Here is an 8,804-nt window from a genome sequence, read left to right on the forward strand (position 1 = left end):
ATTAAGGACATATAACCGATTCTGAAAGGAGATGAAAAACTATGATAGTACATATGCTCTCACAATACATTGCAATATCACACACTCGAAAGATTACCATGAAATATTTTTTGAGATGGTAAAGACAAAAATGGAAACTCACGAATACTATGGGTAGTATTGTGAAAAAAACCCTCACAAATATATGAAATGAAAAGTGAAATAATAAAATATTTTTATTAATTATATAAGGTATAATTAGTTTAATTATTGATAGAGAATAAACTTCGATAGTGCTGGAAAATCTAATTAACTCCAAAAGTGTTATGCAACTCGGCAATAGTAAGGCTTGCTTGGTGTATATGAATATCCACTTTAGGATCCTGGTGCAAGATGTTGATGAAGATGTAGTACATATGCTTGCAAGGAGCATATGCCTTCTCATGTTCCTTGCGCTTCATAAAGTCTGGACATATGCAAAAAGGAAAGTCTTGAATGGCAATTGTGTACTCTCCACCTTCTGTTTTGATTATGTACTCCTTTGCAAGCGTAGTGATATACTTCGTGGAGAGAATCTCACACTCAAGTGTTTGAGACAAGTGTAAGCTCCTGAGTTTGGACTTCCCGGGAGGTCACCCAGCCCAGTACTATTCAAACCCAAGGATGCTTAACCCCAACTATCCCAAGACCCTTAACCGATTGGAAAAGGGGGTGCACTCTTATTCATGGGCCCTTTCCCTCTATATTTGAACCCCTATGGATCGTCTCTCGAGTCGTTCCCTTTGGTTGCTTACACCAAGTTTATTTTACTTTGCTTCTACTTGGAGACAGTACCAATAAATTTAATTGCCTTACCTTTTCTTGCTGGCCTCCTATGCATCTCTGTAGGAATAGTCCTGGTTTTATCACTCATGTCTCCAACTCTCCTTTCAAGATTGAAACCAAATTTCTCAAGGTTTTCAATCTCATCCGAGGTGAGTGCAACCCCATTAGCAACTGGCCATTCTTTAGGTACTACATTAGATTTAGTCACTATAATGTCTTCAAACCTCTTTGTATGGTTGACATCAGTGTTGCAGCAATATAACCAACACCATCTTGAAAATCCTGCTTGCTTTCGTTCCCCATGGAAACATGGGGCTGGAACAGAAGCAAATTTGTCACCATGGATCCAAGCCCAACACTTGCCCCTCGGAAGCATCCCGACACACCTTACATTTGATTTTGCTGGCACCTGACGGATTGCCCATTGCTTCGGCTCCATGCTACGATAAGCAATTTCAACTTGTTGTGATGCACTTTCTTCATTAACCACTTAAGGTGGCTCGGTTCGGGACCGATGTCTTGGAGCAAAATGATACTCAACATCAGGCCTGTGAGAGCTTTTTACTCCAAGATCTATGCCAACATCTTCACTAGCAAAGGAAAAACAACGCTTTGAGCGAACAATCTTCATATCACCAATAGAAGCTCAGGGAGTGTACTCTATAGATGTGCCACGGACCACTTCCTCCACTGCAGTTGCCACTGTTCATGCTGGTGGAATCACTTTCTTCTTCATCTGATCGTGTAACATCTCAACCGAAGGTCCTGTTCCTATGTGTCTTCCTTCCTCAAATGCTAAGGCTTTTGGAGACTGCTTTACAACGTGTATCAAATCTGATAGACATGCTTCATTTAGACTCATCTTCCCTTTCCCTACCTCAGAGGAACACCAGCTCCAATGTTTACTCTTTGAGAGATTCACAGTTGGGGTGTATGCAAGATCCTCAAGTGGTTGATCCTTATAAAAAGATGATATTAAAAAGCAATAAAAAGAGAGGAAAAAAAGAAAAACCAACCTAAAAGAGTGATGTCCCCATTGGAACATTATAACTTCCCACCACCTCAACCATGACTCAAGTTGTGGTAGACAACTTACGTCTGTATGCCCATCTTCATGCCACCACATTCGGATTTCGTTTACTTTTGCCTCATGCTCTTCTTCAGAAGGTGCAGCCTGCTATTGTTTGCCCAACTCCTTAAATGCTAATTGGAAATCTGGCTAAATCCTCTCACGACCTTCTAAGGGTTGACCATTCCCAAAGACTGCCCGGACACCATTCCAATTAGCCCCAGCCCCATCTGCCATGAAACCGCGAAAGTTAGTAAGCTTACCAGTCCGCTTCAATATAATGTTGGAGAGGGACTTCCAAAATATTTCCTGAGCCATTTGGTCTTGTATTTTAAACTTTGTTGTTGCAATTGTTAAGTTACAACGTAGCCTATGAAAAGGGCAATGCTTAAAACTATTTTAAGATAATGAGAAAAAAAACTACCTCGGATCATACACATGAGCTCCTATGGTTGTCCAACCCACCACCCGCTCCATATGGTCAAAATGTACCCATGCATTAACAAGGTCACTCGACCTAGACATATCCATTTGGGAAACAAGATCCACACTAGAGGCAGGGCCTATAGTAGATATTTTGAAAACGAAGGGGTGCTCTTGCTTACTAACGACTTGATCTGGAAATAAACTCCCATGGATAAACTCGTAGGGACAAGTCCATTTTAGTTCAAGATTTGAGTTGATTTTTTATTGGAGTTTCCCCTCTCGAGATTCACACATCCAAGACTTTATCCTAAATAAAACAAAATGTAAGAGAGATATTATTGAAAAGTATGTAATAATATTTTCATACCTCCTGAGGCTAGTTGCAGGTTGCACATATCATAGTAACTCTCGCAAGCTAGTCTCATCCAGTTGAGTATTCTTGCAATCCGGATCAAGTAAAGTGCTTGTGATAAAATCCTTGAGCACTGTCTTTTAAACATGCTTCGGAGTTGCAGATGAGTTTCTCATAGTCTTTATTTGCACTGCATCTTTGAAACAGTTGACTGAACTCCTTTGTATCCCTTCCTACATTGGATGTGTATGCGTGTCAATATGTACTACAGCTCTACCAGCCTCTCCATCCCGTGGAAGAAAATAGTACATCTTGGCCCCACAAATGGCACGACACAATGGAGCATTCTTGCAAAACCGACACTTGAATCCAACACCAATGGTGTCACATATGGGAGGATTGGTTGTAGATCCTTCAAAAAATGTGGAGTTTTTACTGTGCTCTCGATTGCATACTTTCTTCACACAATACAAATACCTACCACAATGAACCATAGATATTGTACCTTCGAAATGCTAGAAATGTGTAGTCTTGATCTTGCACCAGTGTGAACATCTTGCTTTGTCTCCATCCCCTTTCGTTTTGAGTTGACAAGAGGTGGTAGTTCAAAGAAGATATTGCCATTGTATGTAGATGGGAGTTCACTAACGGGCTTATGTAGAAAGGAATGCACGTCGAAGAGAGGCGGGAAAACTGGAAAGTGTTGCAAACAACTTCGAATATCGGTGAAGTTGGAGTTTAAAATTCTTGGCTCGCACTAGACTAAAATCTCCACTAGAACTACAAGAGAAAGAAATGATGATAACCGACTCTTGCTTCATATTCGCTTTGGCAGAATTGCAACCTCGCACTTTCATTAGAGATTCAAAAACTCGAATCTCCTTCGACTTGGAATGTTGCAAATCCCAATATTATCCACCTTCACCTACACCCGAAAGAAGAAACTTTGATTGTTCAAATACACCAATGTTGTTGCGAATCACAACCTCCAATGAAATAGAACCGAGAGGAAGATCGAAATGTCGGCAAAGAAAACTTTCTAAAATAAAATTTTGGGAGAAAAAAAGCGGTGGGTGATCTTGGTAATGCAAAAGGAAACTCTCCATTTTGTTGCCTTTAGGTTTTGGAATTCTGAACTTTTGTAAAGAAATATCACCTCAAACATGTGCTATGCCATTATGTGAAAACAAAGGGCGATTTTATTCTAGGATCTAATATCAAATAATATTGTTATAATAAATTATGTATGAAGTATATAGGACTATGTTGTATAATATTAAAAGTCTGTATACTTTGAATTCAAAAACATGCTCAAATTTATTATATGGATTAACTTTTGGTAGAATAAAAAGAAATATCACCTCAAGCATGTGCCATAATATGAAAGATAGGAATGATTTTATTCTAGGATCTACCATCCACCAATTGTTGCCAAACAAATTAAATATTGTACATATTTTCAGTACTTTATTAAAGCCAAAAATCATCACATTCTTCTGAACTCATTTGAATATATTTCATCTTTGTACTACCATCTATCACCTATAGTAAATTATCTATATACATTTCTTTGGAAAAAACACCTTATGATTTAATAATCTTATATTTTCTGACAAGATGCTATTACTTGCAAGAAACACATAATTCTCATTTATAATTTCGTACTGTGATCAATTCAACACATGCATCTGTGACATTATTTCCACATTATGGTATAGTCATATTAGAGCACACCTCCATTATTAAATTACAACTCAAAAGGACTTTGTCACGTGATCAAATCTAGGATGGAATAGAAATTGTACATTGCTAGCAAATATTTGCAGAATGTAATGAAGATTTACTGCATCCATGATGAACAGCTGTGATGAAAGTTAGGCTAGGGTTAGGGCAGCTGCCAACTAGAGTGGGAGATTGGGAGTGACCGCAGGATCTATCAGCGATGAACAGAATGCCGCCAAGAGTAAGTTCTTTACTCCTCCGCTCCCTCTCCTCCACTCCCATGCCACGCCCAGTGCCGCCACACCCACGCTTCACCCAGTGCCGCCGCACCCACGCCATGCCATGCCTAGTGCCGCCGTGCCCACGCTTCACCCAGTGCCGCCGCACCCACGCCACGCCACGCCCAGCACTGCCACTGCCCAGGGCTGCCACTGCCCATCACCGCCGCGCCCACGCCACACCACGCCTAGCGCCGCCGTGCCCACGCTTCACCCAATGCCGCCGCACCCACGCCACGCCACGCCCAGCACTGCCACTGCCCAGGGCCGCCGCTGCCCATCACCGCCGCACCCACGCCACACCACACCCAAGGCCGCCACTGCCCAGCACCGCCACGCCCAGTGCTGCTGCGCCCACACCATGCCATGCCCAGGGCCGCCACTGCCCAGGGCTGCCGCCGCCGCTGCCAAGTGCCTGGGCTGGGCATTTGGCCAGGCACTCCGCCCGGGCAGGCCATCGGTACACCGGTGAACTGGCACCCGGGCCAAATGCCCGTGCCAAGTGCCCGGGCCAAGCACTCCGCACAGCGCCGGCAAAGGCGCTTGGGGGCAGGCCAAATGCCCATGCCAAATGCCCGTGTCGGGCATTTGGCGTGAGCCGGCGAAGGCGCTTGGGGGTGGGCCGATTTGCCAGCAAAGCAGCCTTCCCCCAAGCGCCAAGTCCAAGTGCCTGGGCCAGCCAAGGCGCTTGGGGGCGAGCCGGTTCACCGGCAAACCGGCTCCTGTGCCGAGTCCACGCCCCAAAGTCCCTGCTTCTTATGCATTTTTAAGTTATAATGAGTTTTTTTTATTTTTCAAAAACGGAAGTAACTACAAAAGGAGAAGGATGTTGGATCAAAGAGAAGACATGAGGAAGATAAGATCCAAGACGATAATCAAGTTGACCTTTAGATAGAGATTTCCACAGCGATAACTATGCTGTCTTTGCAACTAGATAGCTCTAGTCCACATGCACCCCCATTTTTGCCACCACCACCATTACCACCGCCACCACCTTCACCACCATTGCCACCTCTACCTTTATCACCACCATTACCACCACTGCCATCACCACCATTACCACCACCGCCATCATCACCATTATTACCACCACCACCGCCATCATCGCCATTATTACCACCACCACCGCCACCATCATCACCACCAACAGTGCGATTGTTGTCACTACCATTGCAGCCACAACCACAAATGCCACTACTCTTAACATATTTGCAAAATATGGCAGAAACTAGCTATATTACAGAGTAGTGCCCAAGTGCGCTTGATAGGGGTATTGGGCCTGAGCTGGGGGCTAGATCTGATAATGGTGCTACTGAAGGTGTAGTTGAAGCTGAAAGAGAAGTGGAGTTACCTGAACACATTGTAAACAAGCTCTTCCAAGAGACAGTTTTGAGAACCAAAGAGAAGGCCATCCACATGACTCTGGAGTCTCTCAAGTGGGAAGGCCTGGGAGACATAATCCGAGAAATCCCACTATGTCAATTCACTCAGACAAGCATCGTTCGGTCTGCTTCACCACACTTTGTCAACATGGACATCTATAGTTTGTACAAACAGAATGGCCTTGGGACAAACATAGGTATGTTCCTTGTTTCGGTCTTTAAGCCAGGAACGAAAAATACCCTCTCGGTGTCACCGGAAATTGAGAGGGATTGAGATGACATTTGGAAAATGAAGTCCCGCAAATTTGACATCAAGTTTATGAGCCATCCTAAGACTTAACAATTTGTGAGGAAAATGTTCTACATTATCGACGGGAATCATCGCTAGTGTGCGTGGATGAAGTGCATCAATGAATGCTTCCGAGATGATCTTGTCTATCACATCAATATTTTGGTTGGACATGTACACACGAGAGGATCTCTAGATGTGGCAAAGCTTGTGATAGCTTGCCACAAAATTAATGCGTAAGTACTTCTCCCTCTTCAATCACTTTTAACAATTTGTGTTTTGTAGGTTGGGACAGTTTGCAATGCAAAAACAAAGCCTAGTACATGATATTGAGCAGATCTGGTTTCTTGCCAATCTCGATGAGGATGCAGTCTGCAGCCACTATGGTGATGATTTAGCATCACTTATTTGGCATCAACGAGGTCTTCAAGATGCCAATAGATGGTACAAGAATCCAGTGGCTTTTATGACAGCTGTGTGGAATAAGGTATGTTTTTCCAAGTATACTTCTTATCATAGAATGTTTCTGTTATCTTCATCCATTGGTGAAGGTTAAGCAAGATGTATATGCACAATCACATCAAGCTAAAAATGATCAAGAACTCTTGGAGCATTTAACTGCAATTGACAAGAAAATCAACAACACAAAGAAGATAAAGGTAAAGAAATTACTTAGTGTGGCTGACCCTCGACACCTAAAGGAGTGGTTTAATATTATAACAAAGATTGCTTGCCATGAAAGTAAGTATTGTTTGCATTTACATGAAGGTTACTCACAAAAGTTATTTCTTAGTGGGCAAGACTCTAGATGAGATTATTTACAATATCTCAAAGTCAAAGCTTACATATGAGGAACAGATACACATTCTAAATGACCTCAATAGCAAACTCAGGGAAGGAGAAAAAGTTTTAGACAGTATGATGGAGACTATGATGAGGAGGACCGTCTACATTTCACAAAATTGTATATGAAGGGGAGATGTTTCTAATGCCTTTCATAAGGGATGATCTTGAGCAACTTCTATTCAAGGACTTCATCACCACTGAGTTTACAAAACTGAGAGAGGACTAGCTGCCAAAGAAGGCCACAAGCACGACTCCATTTGATAAACAACTTGGCCAACCTTACTTCATGCGTCGAACAGCTTTTAGGTAACATACAATTTCTCAACTATACTCAATTTGTTTATATTCTATTATAGGTATCAATATAGAAGTGTTCCTCTCGAAACACTAGTATGCACACGACTTCTGAGGCATGGTGTGAGAGATGGAGGCATGTACCCGACAACAATGAAGTATCCAGCAACAATAAAGCGAGCTTGTCCTTGGGAATTGGAGATGCCAGATTATACACCAACCCACCAAGAGGCTGCAAGAGGCAACAATGAAGATGTGCCGGATGACGAAGATGATGGCCATGAGAATGTCAACACTATTAGTGCCAATGGTGAGGAGAGTGAAGATGGCAGTGAGAACGACTTGCAAGAAATTCCTCCAGACAAAGTCTAGCAAAAGAACCAAAACGTCAAAGAAGTTCTACCTTGACGAAAGCATGCAAATCCATATCTAGAGGAATTAATTAACAGTGATGATGATCATCCAAGACGTCCCCGTAACCGAGGAATTTCTCAAGGTATATTTCTCTTAATTCTCTCCTTTTCTTAGTTCCTCAAAATGGTTGCAGCAAAAACTGTTGGGAGTAACTTCATTCTAGCTCGTCTTGATGCCCAAGAAGAGGACCTGGAGGAACTTACATTTACCACACACCACATGATGGTATATAAATTTTTCTTAAGTTCACATTTTATCTTTGTCTTCTCCCCTTAGATTCGCTCTATTTCTCCAGTGGCATTCCATGGTGAAGTTGGGATCTTTATTGGCTCCTACAGTTCATTGATGGCATCTTTTGAGGAGGATGCTGAGAATATGGCTATCTAGCAAAAGTGGGAGCGCTTTTGTCAGAAAATCCATAGGTGACCTCTCAAGAGCACAAACTTCATGCTCTTTGACATGCTAGATGGTCTTCCAGGTATTAATGGTGATGTCTCAAGCTGGAACAACCTGACTAAAGACCACTTGAAGGATGCATTCCTTTTGGCAACAATTCTCCTTCACACAACTGGTCAAGTTGCCTTCATTCTCTTGAATGACCCCCATTGGATGTCCTACCTTATGAGGTATATAAGTTGAGTCAACTTCAAGAGGTTCTCTTTTGGGTGCATCATGGATAGTGTTGGGGTTGAGACTAAAGGCGTCCTAGGCATACCAGAGAAGGTAAGAAATCATCTTCTGTTTTAGTTGTCTCTAAAGTTTTATTATTCAAGTTATGACATGGACCTACCATGTGTTCTGTAGATGAGAAAATGACAGTTTTCGTGATAGTGAGCGTGTTGCAAGGGTTTTGCCATGGTATGAGAGCTTTACTGACATCATACCAAATCTCATAGACGACGACATCCGCAACACATTGTCTGGGTAT

The sequence above is a fragment of the Selaginella moellendorffii genome, unplaced genomic scaffold (genome assembly GCF_000143415.4).
Source record: "Selaginella moellendorffii unplaced genomic scaffold, v1.0 SELMOscaffold_97, whole genome shotgun sequence".
NCBI classification, from domain to species: domain Eukaryota; kingdom Viridiplantae; phylum Streptophyta; class Lycopodiopsida; order Selaginellales; family Selaginellaceae; genus Selaginella; species Selaginella moellendorffii.